At 38.0% G+C, this 18,300-nt stretch overlaps 1 protein-coding gene and 1 long non-coding RNA gene across 4 annotated transcripts in view; both read left to right on the top strand.

Annotated features, from left to right (window-relative positions):
- The window catches only part of LOC135249126 (uncharacterized), a 26,084-nt gene extending 8,324 nt beyond the window's left edge, over positions 1 to 17,760 (top strand). Inside the window, exons 1-4 of one of the 2 annotated variants that reach the window (XR_010328593.1) lie at positions 3,884 to 3,984; positions 16,434 to 16,652; positions 17,266 to 17,357; positions 17,567 to 17,720. This is a non-coding gene — a long non-coding RNA (uncharacterized LOC135249126). Of the gene's footprint in view, positions 1 to 3,883; positions 3,985 to 16,433; positions 16,653 to 17,265; positions 17,358 to 17,566 lie in introns of those variants that run through there. The other variant, XR_010328592.1, reaches the window with a different exon arrangement.
- cmah (cytidine monophospho-N-acetylneuraminic acid hydroxylase) overlaps positions 1 to 18,300 on the top strand; it is a 79,979-nt gene that overhangs the window by 24,161 nt on the left and 37,518 nt on the right. The window lies entirely within an intron of this gene.

The following is an 18,300-nucleotide window of genomic DNA, read 5'->3' as shown; positions in this document are numbered from 1 at the left end:
TCTGCGTTTGAAGGTGGTGAGATTCTCTGCTGTTCTGACCGCCACGGGGAGGTCATTCCACCAGCGAGGGGCCAGGACAGACAGCAGACGGGAGCGGGAAGTACAGACGCGAAGAGGGGATGGTGCCAAGCGTCCAGAGGTGGCAGAACGGAGAGGTCTGGCTGGTGTGTAGGGTCTGATGATCCTCTGGATGTACCCTGGTGCTGACCCCTTAGCTGCCTGGTATGCAAGCACCAAGGTCTTAAATTTGATGCGAGCCATAACAGGCAGCCAGTGGAGGTCAGTGAGCAGGGGGGTGACATGGGAATGTCTGGGGAGGTTGTAGACCAGACGTGCTGCAGCATTCTGGATAAGCTGCAGGGGTCTGATGGCGGATGCTGGCAGACCAGCCAGTAGTGAGTTGCAGTAGTCCAGGCGGGACAGGACCATCGCTTGAACCAGGAGCTGGGTTGCATAGGTGGTGAGGAAGGGGCGGATTCTCCGGATGTTGTACAGGAAGAACCTGCACGTTCGACTCACCGCCGTGATGTTCTGGGAGAGGGACAGTCTGTTGTCCATCACCACTCCAAGGTTTTTTGCGGTGGGTGATGATGACACCAGAGTGTCCCCTAGGGAAATAGAAAAGTCGAGAAGGTTAGAGGATGGAGCAGGGATGAAGATCATCTCCGTCTTACTTGGGTTCAGCTTAAGATGGTGGTTATCCATACAGCTCTGGATGTCCCTCAGGCAAGCAGAGATGCGAGCAGAGACCTGAGTGTCAGAGGGCGGGAAGGAGAGAAAGAGTTGGGTGTCATCGGCATAACAATGATAGGACAACCCATGGGCAGAGATTACAAGACCAAAAGATTGGGTGTACAGGGAGAATAGGAGGGGACCAAGAACAGAGCCCTGGGGATCTCCTGTGGCAAGGGGGCGAGGTGCTGATGCTGCACCAGCCCAGGCGACTTGGAAGGAGCGACCTGACAGGGACAGGTTTGCTAATGATATTTCACGCATTGCATAGCTATGTCATGGTGGTGCACTAACAAAGTCACAGACTGGTAAACCTCCGGTTGAAGGATTGAATCCCGCCTCGTCCTCAGGCAGATAATTTCCTCTTTTACACTAACGTTTCCTTACGCTTATATTTGCTTTACCAAAAACTCACTCACGGCCACCCATGTGCATTTCATGATGGCAAAAGTATTCCTTTTATTACATTACATTACATTACATTACAGGCATTTAGCAGACGCTCTTATCCAGAGCGACTTACACAACTTTTTACATAGCATTTTACATTGTATCCATTTATACAGCTGGATGTATACTGAAGCAATGCAGGTTAAGTATCTTGCTCAAGGGTACAACGGCAGTGTCCTTACCCGGGAATCGAACCGGCGACCTTTCGGTTACCAGCCCAGTTCCTTACCCACTGTGCCACACTCCGTATTAAAAAGTTACACCAGTTCACCACTGTGCCATTTCTACTAACTATATTTCTTCACTTGGCTACCGTACAAAACCTTCTTATCAGCAAACGCCACGTATCTACATTCATGTTACCTCGCCCTGTTCTCTATCTAGCCACATACAAACAATTACTACTTATGTACGTTCTGCAACTCCCCATTAAAACATTACATTTAAAATCATGACTCACTCATAATTATAACTACTAGTACTGAACATGAGAAAAGCACATCAGTGCAATAGATTTCTCATGTGACTTAACCCTCCACTTTAATGACTAATGCTTTATACCGACTGTTATATATACCATTCGATAAGGAATTTAAGCTCGCTCATGGTCACTTCATTTACTCCGCACTATAGTCTGTGATCATGTCAACCTTCACCTACATGCCCATTCTGCTAAAAACGTATTGTTTCAATATTCATATTGAGGAAATATTGGGTAGCATTGCTTTGTAATACATCTTATTCAATTTCGGTGAGGCAAGATAGCCTATATTGTTTGTAGTAAGTAGCCTACTGTAACTTCATTTTGATGTCAATACTTTTAATGGCAGGCCTGGATTTTGACAGTCTTAATGAATGAGTTATAGACAGTGTATGTCTTGTATGTGTGAGTAACTTGGCATTTGTGTACGTTTAAAACGTGTTTTTTTATGAGATCAAACTTACTAAGTGTCGATTGTCCCTTTCAAATAGATGAATAAATAAATAAATAAATAAATCCGCGAATTTTTCAGATTTTCCGGGACGTGTGTAAACCCCGAGCAAGTAAACCTGCTGAATCTGCAGGGCAGTAGCAACCAGAAGCTAATTTTACTAACGAGATAACAAAGATAACTAGATAGGCTATTTCCCAAAGTGATGCAAAATATTATTGAATATGTTTCGCCCCATTTTCGCACGTTTACAGGCAGTGACTAGTTATATTCACCACTCCAAGTTTGCCAACTGACTGGCAGAACTGCCTCTATGTGCGCGGCAAATCGTGTACCAACAAAGTCGTTGTAATGCTAATATGTCGCTTTTAATTGTCGCTCATTTCCATCCGATCCTAATGTGCATTGTAGTTCAAGGTACAAACCTCTCCCACTGATATAAGATCTTTTGATTGTTTTATTATCTGTGATGTCAACTGACTGGAGAAACGAGCAGTACGGGAAAAGGGGGATTAGGTTGTTTTTTTTTTTTGTTGTTTTTTTACCGCGGTGTTCTCAGCCATAGCCATCTAGAAGAATATGCTACTTTTGACTTGTACAATGGGAGATCATCATGTATCGTCGGAAATTACGAATTAAAAATGTTCATTTTATACCCGAGAGAGACCAAAAATGTATTTAAAGTTTTAATGTCGGGACAAAGGTGTGTGAATTGCCTATGGCGGGGCTGGCCGGACCCGTTTATGAATGCTTGCAGTGCCAGTTCCTTTTATTAACCCTCTACGCTTTAACCCTTTAAGCTGATTCACAACTGCCAGGCTTCCAGTATGTCTCAAAAGTATTTCTACTACACTCCACAAAATACTCAGATTCTGCCTAATTAACTTGTTTAATCATACAACGTAAGATAGTTAACGGCTGTAGCTAATCATCGTGATCCGGTCTTTTTTTTCTTTTTTTTTTTCTTTTTCATAGAAAATATGTAATTTATTGAAACGTTGGTTTTATTGAAATTTTAGCTAATTTGTTTAAAGTTTCCTACAGGGAAATGTATAAGTGGCTGATACGCCCCATTCAAAAAGAGACTCATTGACGATGACTGTAACGTTAATGAGAAGAAACGTTTTGTTTTATCCTGCGATTTTCTGTCTAGCAGCCGTGAGCACTTTACCCATACTATGCAACATTAATAAAGCCTTCTATTATGTCACTTTCACTATGCTTATTTCAATATGCGTTATCCTTTCATTAAGCTTTTAGGTATCAAAACATGCATGGCTATTTTCAACCGTTTAACAATTAATTGTCATTTTATTCTTATGAGAATGTTGGAAATGGTTCTACATATATATACTATATAGAAACCATTTTGTTGAGAGTTTATATGTATAAAATATTTTTTATAAGCTTATTTATAAGCTTGTTTATAGCCTATGTATAATCGTCGCATAATGACCACTAACCATGAAGGCGCATACTTTTATCATTTGTCTACAGACTGTATTAAATAAATAAATAAATAAATAAAGGCTTAATTCACAATATGTACTCCTACAAATGTAAATCTTTCAGGCTTCAGGCAAATACAGTTATGTTAATTTTTCAGGTTTCAGGTTTTTTTGCGAAGCCAGACCTAAAGTAAACATTTCAAAGTGTATTTTTAAAAAATCAGGCTGATGCAACCGGTTGGATCACTGAGTCAATTGTTTGAATTCCATGTTGAGTATTCCATGTTTAGATTGCGTTTGTTTGCCAGCTTCAGGCACCCCGATGTACTGCCCACACCATATATACCATTCCCACTGCCTCGTTTGCCTTAGTGATTCAAGTGACAGGACACTATATTAAACACGAACATTCTTTGAGGGAGGCAAGTAATATCACTCTTTATTATTCTACAGATTCTTGTTTCAAATTCGACCATTTAACTAATATAGTTAATTACAAGGTTAAATTAGATTAAATTAAATTAGGTAATAATGTGTTAGTTTAATAGCCTAATTTAAAATGCATTTAAACAAAAGTTTGACTGGAGTAAGAACTCTCTAGATTATGCTTGATTGTGTGTAATTACTGGATGGGTTTAATAATGCTTTATATCCGTATAACCGTATAAATATTAGTCATGATTTTAAAATGTATGATCAATAATCTAATTACATCATGGAGTGCACCTGAAATGTTGCAGTATTTAATTGGAAAAAAAACTGTTGAAGTAAGTTCGTTACTTGTGCAGGGAAAAAGAAAAAAAAGATTTTATGCGGCGATGTGTGCGCGTGTGTTACGGGTAGTGTCGATAAGCTTATCGTTCGGGGCGGCAGTGTGGTATAATGGTTGAGGAACTAGCCTTGTAACCTAAAAGTTACAGGTCCCCTTGAGCAAGGTACTTAACCTGCTTCAGTATATATGCGATGCGATGTAAATGGGTGTTATGTAAAAGATATCTAAGAAGTTATGGTTAAGTAAGTTAAGTAAGTCACCCAGGATAAGAGTGCCTGCTAAATATAATGCTGTAATGTTACGAAATGAGCGTATAATTACATATTTTGGCATTTCTTTACTTTGTTGGGGAATCCGCCTGAAAGTGACAGTAACACAACAGCAAATTTAGCGACACATCAGCTATTTGTGAACAGAGCTATGAAACTGGATGTGGATTATGGTGAACAAATTAGACTTACACAGAGGAAAGTTTAAAATAAAAAGAAACCGCATAAATAAAAAGAAGAGATAAAAAGACACCATAAATAGGTGCGTATAAACAGCAGTATTACCCAATTGTGCACATTGATTTCTCATGCAATATTCAGCCATTTCATAATCATTTGCAGTCATGCATATGATCTCACACGAATTTTAATAATTGGCCTCAATAACATCTATGTATGATAGGGGTAACCAACAGGTCGGTCGCGATCGACTGGTCGATCTTCAAAGCCTTCACTGTCGATCCCTAGCATTTTCGCATTTTCTAAAAAAAAAAAAAGAAAAAAGTTTTTTCATGTTCTGGTTGGTTGGTTGTTTTAACAAGCTTTTTAGACCAAGCTCTGGCTGGTTTATTTGAATCACGCATAGGTCATATGTTACAATGTTATGTTATCTTACAATCTCGAATTGGTTATTTGATACGCTGATGTCTATTGAATGGCTGCATACAATTGTGGGTGGGGTTAAAAAAAAATCACGTAACGAGGGTCGAGGAAGTAATAACGTTAACGCTAACAGTTTGTACAGCATGCACAATATTTAGTTTCTCAATTCAATGAATAATATTCACATTTACAGACCTTGTCATGTTAGTCCTGTAGTTTTATTTTTACTTTTGGAAGCCAAAATAAACATTGACGCTGAATGCACCGTAACTAACATAACAGCATAGATATAGCTGAGGGTTTGGTGAAAAAGAAATCACGTAACGAGGGTCGAGGAAGTAATAACGTTAACGCTAACAGTTTGTACAGCATGCACAATATTTAGTTTCTCAATTCAATGAATAATATTCACATTTACAGACCTTGTCATGTTAGTCCTGTAGTTTTATTTTTACTTTTGGAAGCCAAAATAAACATTGACGCTGAATGCACCGTAACTACATACAGCATAGATATAGCTAGGGTTGTGAAAAGAATCACGTAACGAGGGTCGAGGAATATAACGTAGCTAACAGTTTGTACAGCATGCACAATATTAGTTCTCATTCATGATATATTCAATTACAGACTTGTCATTAGTCCTGTAGTTTTTTTTACTTGGAGCCAAATAACATGACGCTGAATGCACCGTAACTAACATAACAACATCGATATGGCTGAGGGTCCAGCGAAAAAGAAATCAAAAACGTATTATTTCCCCCTGGAATGGGAGCATGAATTTATTTTCACGTCAGCGAATGAGAAGACTATATGCCTCATATGCCAACAGGCGGTAGCCTTGCCAAAACGTGGCAACCTGGAGCATCATCATGCTACCCATGCTAAATTCAAAGACTCATATCCACTCAACAGCGCATTAAGATAAAAAAGAATCGACGAACTGAAAAGAGGACTAAAAGCACAGCAGTCGCTTTTCATCGCGCCTACAGAAATAAGCAAGGTAGCTACAGAAACGTCCAGGTTACCTGTTTGCATATGAGGGATATTAGTCATTCAGCGTCAATGTTTATTTGGGCTTCCAAAAGTAAAAATAAGACTACAGGACTAACATGACAAGGTCTGTAAATGTGAATATTATTCATTGAATTGAGAAACTAAATATTGTGCATTGAACAAATACTGTAAATATGGATATTATTCATTGAACTGAGAAACTAAATATGAATATTTTGCATTGAACAGATAGGCCTACCATAAATATGAATATTATGCATTGAACATATAACTGTGCATAACTGTCTTTATTTGTGTGTATGTATGCACGTACATAGAGCCTGTCATAACAGAAATTGCAAAAATAAATATGACGGTGAACAGTCTTACTCGTGGTGAATGGGTTTCAATTGGAAGATATCGGATTGGTAGATCTCGGCTTACATTATCGTATAAAAAGTGATCTTGGGCTTGAAAAGGTTGGTTACCACTGATGTATGAGGTGTATATATGACAAAAACTCGGGAAAGCTTCACAATTATACAACACACATTGATAACGGTCGAGAGTTCGTTACGTAATTTGTACACAACATATTGTTGTGCTTTACAATTCGTTCCACCCAGCACCTGCAGAGTCCTGTACCCTTTTATAACGCTGTTGAAGAGCCAAATGGTCCCACTTTATAAGCACACGTACCGGTACATCTAATGAATGGCTTGGGTCCAAGCTGCCTGTATTAACAGTAAACGTATTATTCCCCTGGAAGGAGCAAATATTCACGCACGACTGAAAACTAATGCCTAGAGGTAAAAATTCTCAGCTGAGAAACTGCAAACGGGAGCATCATCATTACTTTAGCATATTAAAGTAACAATCAGGTAAGAAACATGATTGGGACTTAATTTGAAGTGGTTAAGTTGGGTCAGGCAGTTCATGCGGCCAGAACATAGCAGGTGAGCCTTTCCAGTTGACTGTAAGAATGAGGAATAGTTTTCCCCTAAGATAGTTGAAGTTCTTTCCAATTGTTTGAACAAAGAAAGGATTAAATATGTTCATCGGTGGCAAATTTCGAGGAATTAAAATGAATATAATGATTGATAAATGAATGTAAATATGGTGATTAATTCATGAACCCTGCTAACTACATTTAAATAATTATAGCAGAAGAAGGCAGCCAAAAAAGATACATGACAGAAGCTCAAACTGATAACATTGTCTTTCTATATTATATGCAGATACTATGTCTTGTATTTAAGTACAATATTATTTAACTGTAACATTATTTAATGGCAATTCATTTGGAATAAAGCACATTGTAATTGGTAATTATGCTTTAGCCATCATAAAATATTAGTTGAAAATATATACACTATTAAGTTATATATAAAAAATAAAAAATATAAAACCACTATGCCATATTAAGGAAATTCCAGAAGGATAGAAAAAGCTGTTAATTATCAGGCGGAAAATTACAAAGCCAATACAGCAAAACCCTTAAACGGCGGGAAAATTATACTGTCATTGCTTTAAAAATAATTCGGTACGCCGTTGGCTTTAATTCTTGTTATAGGTGCGTTTGGGTTAACAGGGTAGCAGCTGAGAACTTTAGGATCTGGAAGCCTTTTTCCCAATAGCGAAAGTAGTAAAGTATTTCCCTAAGTGTGAATGATCTCTCAGGTGTGAGACAAAGTAAATTTAATGTTTCAATCGTGCGAAAACTTTGAGCAGAACTTCATTAGGGATATTAATTTCGAATTGTTTGAATAGTTTGGGTGGCGTAAATCGTAAACGTCGAGATCTGAATCCTTTTCATATAGTAATAATTAACGCAGAAGGTTTGAGAGAAACGCACACTGACAGAAGCTCCAGAACCACATAATGCATTTGTTCACTACTAATTAATGAACCTGATATTATTGTATTCTTGTATTTGTACATCATTATTTCATGTTAACTACATTATTTAATGCCAATTCATTTTGACATAAAGCACATTTGTTAATCATGAACTAATTATGCTTTTAGCGCATGTCTGGATAATAATAATAATGACAATAATAATAATAATAATAATAATAATAATAATAATAATAATAATAATAATAATAATAATAATAATAATAATATAAGCACACTATGCCATAATTAGAGGAAATTCCAGTAGAGAATAGAAAAAAGCTGTTGAAATATATCAGGCTGGAAAACATTACAAAGCATTACTAAGAAACCTCAAACGGTGGAGATGATATATATGTATATGCATTGTATGTAAAAAATAATTCTGGTAGCAGAACCTGTCTTGGGCTTTTAATTTCGTTGTTTTGGTTAGCGTTTTGGGTCAGGCAGTAAGCGAGTAGAACTTTAGGATCTGGAAGCCTTTTTCATTTGAGGTAAAGAATTAGATAAGTGTTTTTCCCCCTTAAGATAGTTGAATGTTCTTTCGGTTGTTTGTGAACAAAGAAATGTTAATATGTTCAACTCGGTGCGCAAACTTTGAGGAACTATACAAATAGAATATAAATGAATTGAATTGAACTGAAGTAAGTAGTGGGGTAAAATCGTAACGCCGCATCTAATCTCCATTTAAACTCCAATTAATTAACGCAGAGAGAGAGAGAGAAAACAGCACACTGACAGAAGCTCCAGAACCACATAATGCATTTGTTCACTACTAATTAATGAACCTGATATTATTGTATTCTTGTATTTGTACATCATTATTTCATGTTAACTACATTATTTAATGCCAATTCATTTTGACATAAAGCACATTTGTTAATCATGAACTAATTATGCTTTTAGCGCATGTCTGGATAATAATAATAATGACAATAATAATAATAATAATAATAATAATAATAATAATAATAATAATAATAAATATAAGCACACTATGCCATAATTAGAGGAAATTCCAGAAGAGAATAGAAAAAAGCTGTTGAAATATATCAGGCTGGAAAACATTACAAAGCCATTACTAAGAAAACCCTCAAACGGTGGAGATGATATATATTTATATGCATTGTATGTAAAAAATAATTCTGGTAGCAGAACCTGTCTTGGGCTTTTAATTTCGTTGTTTTGGTTAGCGTTTTGGGTCAGGCAGTAAGCGAGTAGAACTTTAGGATCTGGAAGCCTTTTTCATTTGAGGTAAAGAATTAGATAAGTGTTTTTCCCCCTTAAGATAGTTGAATGTTCTTTCGGTTGTTTGTGAACAAAGAAATGTTAATATGTTCAACTCGGTGCGCAAACTTTGAGGAACTATACAAATAGAATATAAATGAATTGAATTGAACTGAAGTAAGTAGTGGGGTAAAATCGTAACGCCGCATCTAATCTCCATTTAAACTCCAATTAATTAACGCAGAGAGAGAGAGAGAAAACAGCACACTGACAGAAGCTCCAGAACCACATAATGCATTTGTTCACTACTAATTAATGAACCTGATATTATTGTATTCTTGTATTTGTACATCATTATTTCATGTTAACTACATTATTTAATGCCAATTCATTTTGACATAAAGCACATTTGTTAATCATGAACTAATTATGCTTTTAGCGCATGTCTGGATAATAATAATAATGACAATAATAATAATAATAATAATAATAATAATAATAATAATAATAATAATAATAATAATAATAATAATAATAAATATAAGCACACTATGCCATAATTAGAGGAAATTCCAGAAGAGAATAGAAAAAAGCTGTTGAAATATATCAGGCTGGAAAACATTACAAAGCCATTACTAAGAAAACCCTCAAACGGTGGAGATGATATATATTTATATGCATTGTATGTAAAAAATAATTCTGGTAGCAGAACCTGTCTTGGGCTTTTAATTTCGTTGTTTTGGTTAGCGTTTTGGGTCAGGCAGTAAGCGAGTAGAACTTTAGGATCTGGAAGCCTTTTTCATTGAGGTAAAGAATTAGATAAGTGTTTTTCCCCCTTAAGATAGTTGAATGTTCTTTCGGTTGTTTGTGAACAAAGAAATGTTAATATGTTCAACTCGGTGCGCAAACTTTGAGGAACTATACAAATAGAATATAAATGAATTGAATTGAACTGAAGTAAGTAGTGGGGTAAAATCGTAACGCCGCATCTAATCTCCATTTAAACTCCAATTAATTAACGCAGAGAGAGAGAGAGAGAGAGAAAACAGCACACTGACAGAAGCTCCAGAACCACATAATGTATTTGTTCACTACTAATTAATGAACCTGATATTATTGTATTCTTGTATTTGTACATCATTATTTCATGTTAACTACATTATTTAATGCCAATTCATTTTGACATAAAGCACATTTGTTAATCATGAACTAATTATGCTTTTAGCGCATGTCTGGATAATAATAATAATGACAATAATAATAATAATAATAATAATAATAATAATAATAATAATAATAATAATAAATATAAGCACACTATGCCATAATTAGAGGAAATTCCAGAAGAGAATAGAAAAAAGCTGTTGAAATATATCAGGCTGGAAAACATTAAAAAGCCGTTACTAAGGCTCTGGGACTCCACCAAACTACAGCGAGAGCAAAAATTATGGTGAACACTTGGAACAGTGGTGAATCTTTCCAGGAGTGACCGACCTTCCAGATTTTCTACGAGAATGCAGCGACAACTCATCCTGGAAGTCACAAAAGATCCAAAAGAACAGTTATTGCATTAGTTAATCCGTAATATACTACATTAGTTAATTAGTAATATAGTGTATTCGTTAATTAGTAATATAGCGCATTAGTTAATTAGTAATATACTACATTAGTTAATTAGTAATATACTGTATTAGTCAATTAGTAAAATACTGCATTAGTTAATTAGTAATATATTGTATTAGTGTGACTATTTCCCCTGTACAGTGTGACTATTTCCCCACCCACTTTAGTATCACCCCTGTACAGTGTGCCTATTCCCCCACCCACTTTAGTATCACCCCTGTACAGTGTGACTATTTCCCCACCCACTTTAGTATCACCCCTGTACAGTGTGCCTATCCCCCCACCCACTTTAGTATCACCCCTGTAAAGTGTGACTTTTTCTCCACGCACTTTAGTATCACCCCTGTACAGTGTCACTATTCCTCTACCCACATTAGTATCACCCTTGTACAGTATGACTATTCCTCCACCCACATTAGTATCACCCCTGTACAGTGTGACTATTCCTCCACCCACTTTAGTATTACCCCTGTACAGTGTGACTATTTCTCCACCCACTTTAGTATCACCCCTGTACAGTGTCACTATTCCTCTACCCACATTAGTATCACCCTTGTACAGTATGACTATTCTACCATTAGTATACCCTTACAGTGTGACTATTCCTCCACCCATTTTAGTATTACCTCTGTACAGTGTGACTATTCCCCCACCCATTTTAGTATCAGCCCTGTACAGTGTGACTATTCCCCTACCCATTTTAGTATTACCCCTGTACATTGTGACTTTTCCTCCACCCAGTTTAGTATCACCCTTGTACAGTGTGACTATTCCCCCACCCACTTTAGTATAAACCCTGTACAGTGTGACTATTCCCCCACCCATTTTAGTATCAGCCCTGTACAGTGTGACTATTCCCTTACCCATTTTAGTATTACCCCTGTACAGTGTGACTATTCCCCCACCCACTTTAGTTTTACCCCTGTACAGTGTGACTTTTTGTCCACCCATTTTAGTATTACCCCTGTACAGTGTGACTTTTTCTCCACCCATTTTAGTATTACCCCTGTACAGTGTGACTTTTTCTCCACCGACTTTAGTATTACCCCTGTACAGTGTGACTTTTCCTCCACCCACTTTAGTTTTACCCCTGTACAGTGTGACTTTTCCTCCACCCATTTTAGTATCCCCTCTGTACAGTGTGACTTTTCCTCCACCCACTTTAGTATCACCTCTGTACATTGTGACTATTCTCCACCCACTTTAGTATCACCTTTGTACAGTGTAACTATTATCCCACCGCAGCCATTGGCCTGAGTTTGGTTCAGATACATGTAGCCTTCTGATGTAGCCTGGTTAAGTGCATAATAATAATTATAATAATACATTTATATTGCACTACAAAAAAAGTTATACAGTGCTTCACAGAGAAAATATTTAAAACAATGAACAAATAAAATATTAAGAATATTTAAGAGCAAGTGAGAAATGAATGAGAATAATAAACATAATGACATCAAATAAAAATCAAGATTAAAGAAAACAGAGAAACAGGTATGTTTAAAAGGTGAGTTTTCAAAAACTTTCAAATGCAGTACAGACTCTGTCCATCTTATAGTTGAAGGGAGGTTGTTCCATAGGGTGGGTGTTAGGACAGAGAATGCACAGTCGCCTTTTGTAGCACATCTGGAGTGGGGCACAATGAACAGATCTGTGCTTGAGGATCTACATGCTCGAACAGGGAGGTACAGTCTAAGTAATTCCATAATATAAGGTAGAGCCAAAGCATGCAGTGCTTTAAAAATAATGAGAATTTAAAAATCTATAATTTATTCTAAATCCAACAGGCAGCCAGAGCAAGGAATCTAATACTGGGGTGATATGAGACCAGCATGAGCTTCTAATCTGAAGTCTAGTGGCAGAATTTTGAACCTCTCGATATTGCAGAGACACTAAGGCATGAAGATAAGGAATTGCAATAATCAAGACGTGAAAATATAAAAGAATAAATAATTTGCTCAGTAGCTCTCCTTGAGAGAACAGATTTGATTTTTTTGAGTAATGTTTCTTAGCTGGAAGGAACAAGATTTTACAAGGTTTTTAAGATGTAGATTTTTATGAGGATAAATAACACTCAGGTCTTTAGAGGAGGATTTTATATAAGCCTAGAGTGCATCAGTGTACTTGCAGATATCACTATCACTATCAAAAATCAAAACCGTCTGAGTTTCGCTGGATGATGGTGAGACATCCAGTCTGTGATAGCAGGCAAACAGTCCTATAAAATGGCCAAGTTGTTTTGTAAGTTTGGCTTAACTGATAAATACAGTTATGTGTCATCCTCATATCAATGGTGCGAGCTGCAGCTAATTTGTTGAATTGTATGTCTCAGGGGAAGCATCCATCCATCCATTATTTTTTATTTAACCTTTACTTACTCAGGGTAGGTTCACTCTTTTGCAGGAACGCCCTGCTTCACACTCGTACACATTCACACCTGGGAGCTTCCCAGTACAACTGCAATGCTCTATTGTTGGCCACTGAGCAAGAGAAGGAAGAGAACATTTTTTAGCCAGTTAAATCAGGGTATGATTGGATGGCAAGTTTTTGCGAGAGCAGATCTGGGATTTTAGCCAGGACATTGGGGAACCCCCTACTCATTCAGAATAGTGTCATGGGATCTTTAATGACCACAGTGAGTCAGGACTTCAGTTTAAGGTCTCATCTGAAAGACAGCATCTCCTACAGCACAGTGTCCCCGTCACTGCACTGGGGCATTGGGGTTTATTTGACCAGAGGGAAGATTGCCCCCTGCTGGCCCACCAACACCACTTCCAGCAGCAACTCAGTATTCCCTGGTGGTCTCCCATCCAAGTACTAACCAAGCCCACACTTGCTTAGTTTCAGCCAGCTGGCAGGAGCAGAGTGTGTGGTGGTTTGGCTGCTGGAAATTTTATCTATACCCGCTTATCCTGAGTAGGGTCGCAGGGGGTGCTGGAGCCTATCCCAGCATGCATTGGGCGAGCCCAGGGGAAGCATATAAAGAGAAAACAATATAGGTCCCAAAATCGATTCTTGCGGAACCCCGCATGTCAGATGGGCAGAAGAGGATACTCAGTCTCCAATAGAAACATTAAAACATATGTTTGATTAGTAGGAGAAGAACAAATCAAAGGCAAAACCACAGATACCAACTCAATGCCTGAGCCTATCCAGTAAAATGGAATAGTCAGTGGTATCGAATGCAGCGCTTCAACCAAGTAGCACTAAAACAGAGATATCACCAGCATCCGCGGGCATAAGGACATGATGAGTCACTCTAAGCAGAGCAGTTTCAGTACTGTGCAGCTGGTGGAAGCCTGATTGGAATTTATCAAAAGTGTTATTACTATCTCTGGAACCTTTTCAAAAATCTTAGATGCAAAAGGCAACTTAAAAATTAGTTGATAATTAGAAATGACAGATAGATCACGCCAGGTTTCATTAAAAGAGGCTGAACCGTGGCTTGCTTAAAAAAATCAGGAACACAACCAGAGGTTATAGACTCATTAATGATGCCAAGTAAGATGGTAGTGCATCCAGAGCAAAAGGCACATATGAGATGCATTGTCTGATAATTGTTGCAGGGTAATGGGGACAAGAAGCTGGTAAATCAGAGCTAGCTGAAGGTGGGTAATAGTAGATCTGATAAGCCTTATCTTGTCAAGAAAATGAATACGTTTTTTGTCAACAGAGGGGAGTACAGAGTCAGGGTTGACAATTTAAATAAAAACCTTGAATTAGAAACGATAAGATCATTGAGGACGGCAGATATCACCTACTTAACGTTTGTGCTAAAGGGGGCCAATATTTCATCATAATTGGACTGGAAATTGAGATTTGTTCCACTTGTGCTGAGTGGTTCTACATTGTATTTTCAGTATAGTGTTACGAAGTCCATGAATATCGCAGGTCTACATAACTGGGGTGGCCTCCGTTGGGGACGGACTGTGTACAGTCCATATACACAGCACATAAGCCTGTCCAGTGCGTCACAATTGAATAGTCCACTTGTTTACTGGAGAAAGCTGGGAGATTCGTTTCAGTGCTGCATTTTATTTCTCCCTATTGGATACATTGTGTGCATGCATCTCAATAACCACACGCACCCCTTTTCATCATCTCATTAAAGATTAATTTCTGTACATTCATGCTGTGGCTCTTATCGGACAAGCCTGCAGAGATTCAACACCCCTGAACAAATCACAATCCCTACCATCTATTACATACGGATACCGTCATTCATCCACGGGTGAGGTCTGCAATGTTCTGGTTATAACAGATACTGCCAAACCTAGAGCTGCTGCATATCGTAGTCAAGGGGTTTTGCCAGGTCTTGTCTAGGCAGAGAAAGTCAAGTCTATTGTCTGAGATAAACTCACCGAGTAGAAGACTTTTATTGTTTAGGGCAGTGGTCTCAAACATTACAGGCATTTGGCAGAAAAACCCTGGTCCTGGAGAGCTACAGGGTCTGCTGGTTTTTGTTTTCACCTTAAAATCAGCACCCAATTGAGACCCAGGACACCAGGTGAGTTGAGTTAAAGGGGAATTGCACATTATAACACTTCTGGGGTCATTTTCACACCTACCCAGAGTTTTGTGTGCATCCCAGACGGTTTTTAGGTTGCTTGCTTCAATATTTAGATATTTGTAGATTTTTGATTCCCTTGTGAGTAAACCTCCCCCCCCCATCCAACAGAAGCCCATTCAACATCAAACTCCACGTTAGACTCATTGTAAACACACGTCCCTGCTTCTCATGGCTGATATTGTCCTTCTAATGAATATGCCGCCCTTCAAAGCCCTATTCTTGGACTTTGTAACACTATACTAAAAATACAACGTAGAACCACTGAGCACAGCTCCTTGTCCCCATTACCCTGCAACAATTATCAGACAATGCATCTCATATGTGCCTTTTGCTCTGGATGCACTACCATCTTCCTTGGCATCATTAATGAGTCTATAACCTCTGGTTGTGTTCCTGATTTGTTTAAGCCACGGTTCAGCCTCTTTTAATGAAACCTGGCGTGATCTGTCTGTCATGTCTAATTATCAACTAATTATTAAACAATCAATGCTTAGATTGTGTTTTATTAATATTCTTTAAGTTAATGACCTATTGCAACTGCATTTCATTTCCCAAGGTGTCCATGAATTCAGCAGTTAGGACTCAGCTTATTTCACTGCAGACTATAACTGCATCAAATAAAAACCGATTTTGATAATACATGATTAAAGGTCCTGGGATAGGTATTCATAACATAATGAACTTTAATAGGGTAAATCATCCATCCATCAATACACAGTAGATGAGAAGTAATAAGAATTAACAGCTTGTTACATTTCAGTGAATTAAACAAAAACCAACATAATTCAGTGGACACCCAGGACCTAATTTAGAATTAACTGTCCACAGAAATATATTCAAGATGATGTGACTTAATGAGTGTGTCAATAAATTGAAAGTTATATTAAAAGTTTTCTTAATTTTATTGCTTTGCAGCTCAAACACTCACCTAATGGCTCAAGTAACAAAGACATTGCTCACTTTGGACCCTGAAGCTGTGCTCACACTAAAACATGGACTCAACTTCAAGAAAAATCCAAAAGATGGGAAATGTTACATCATTTACAAGGATGCAGATGGTGTGAAGGCATGTAGAAACCAGTGTAAACACCAAGGAGGACTGTTTATCAAAGACATAGAGGACCTGAATGGAAAGTAAGTAACAACATGAGATGTGGTCAAGATGGGTGGAAACAAACATGACCATATTAGGGTTAGAGTCTAACCCTAACCCTCACAGACGAGATGAGTCTAACCCTAACCCCCACAGACCAGGTGAGTCTAACCCTAACCCTCACAGACCAGGTGAGTCTAACCCTAACCCTCACAAACCAGATGAGTCTAACCCAAACCCTCACAGACCAGATGAGTTTAACCCTAACCCTCACAGACCAGGTGAGTCTAACCCTAACCCTCACAGACCAGATGAGTCTAACCCTAACCCTCACAGACCAGATGAGTCTAACCCTAACCCTCACAGACCAGATGAGTCTAACCCTTGCAGACCTGAACCATTGCTGCAGACCTTTTCATGTAAACCGGATGTCTGCAACCATGGTAACGGAAAGCAAAGGCATCTACTGGTTTTTATTTTCACCTTAAAATCAATTAACAATTCAGACTAAGAAGAAAAATGTGGTGAGAGAAACTGTGTAATCAGCCACATTAATCGAGCAATTAGCTGTATTAACTAAAAGCAGCAGGAGCACTTTGTGTATCACAGCAGGTACATTGTATGGATCATCTTGTACTTTTTTCCTCTTAACAGAACAGTGCGCTGTACTAAACATTACTGGAAACTGAATGTGTCAACCATGGAATATGTGAATCCACCAGACAGCTTTCAGCAGGATGAGCTTGGTAATATTTCTGTTTTATCAGTGTTCATAAAAAAATAATAATACAATGAAAAATACCTTAAAGGAGTAGATTGTTTGGCTGACTGATTTATGGGTTGATTGATTGACTGATCCGATGTTTAGTTTGTTTAATTAATTATAAGCTTCTCAATATAATTCATCCATTAAATTTTTGAATAAAATGGTCCCATTAAACTGTCACGTGTGCAGGGGTTAATTGGAATGATGGAAGTCTTGAGTTAGTGGAGCTGAATCCTGCTGAGCCTTGGCTCATTGACCCTAAAGTCCCCGAGGAACTTGAAGCTGGAGAAGTGACAGTAAGTACTCAAACTTGCAGCCTTACACAACAAAAATACACACTGGTCATGGCTACTGACTTTAGGCCTTTTCATGACCAGAGGCGAGGAACACGCAGCTCACAGCAGGCGGCACAGGTGGAAAATGGGCTGGATTAGGCAGAATATATTATCAGTAGGGATGGGTATCATTTAGATTTTACAGATTCCAATGCTAAAGCAATACTTCTAAAATGGTACCCGTGCCTAAATGGTGCCTAACCCTAACCCTAACCCTAATAAAAAGCAAATGATGACCATGGAAAAGAAATTTAACCATAAATTTAACCAAAATTTAACTTTAATGTCAGTTTAATGTCAGCTAGCTTGCTGACAGTACATTCTGACAATGACTAAGTCGATGGAGCAAGTGTAATGCTAGCTAGTGAAGGTGTGCAGTGGCAGGGGCATGAGTGAATGATGCTTCTGTTGCCTGTAACTTTGCTTTGGAGCACCGAAGGGAGGTGGATGAGGAGGGATGACCTAAATTGTCAAGGAGGCTGGTGAAGGACTTTAGGTGGGCCAAATAAAATCACTTTAGATTTATAGTTGTTTGATTTCAGAAAGTTGTTAGCCATCCAGCTCTTAATCTCCATCAGACAGTCATTC

The sequence above is a fragment of the Anguilla rostrata genome, chromosome 2 (genome assembly GCF_018555375.3).
Source record: "Anguilla rostrata isolate EN2019 chromosome 2, ASM1855537v3, whole genome shotgun sequence".
Classification (NCBI taxonomy): Eukaryota; Metazoa; Chordata; class Actinopteri; order Anguilliformes; family Anguillidae; genus Anguilla; species Anguilla rostrata.
Note: the sequence above shows the minus strand (reverse complement) of the source record. Positions and strands in the feature narration are given on the sequence as shown.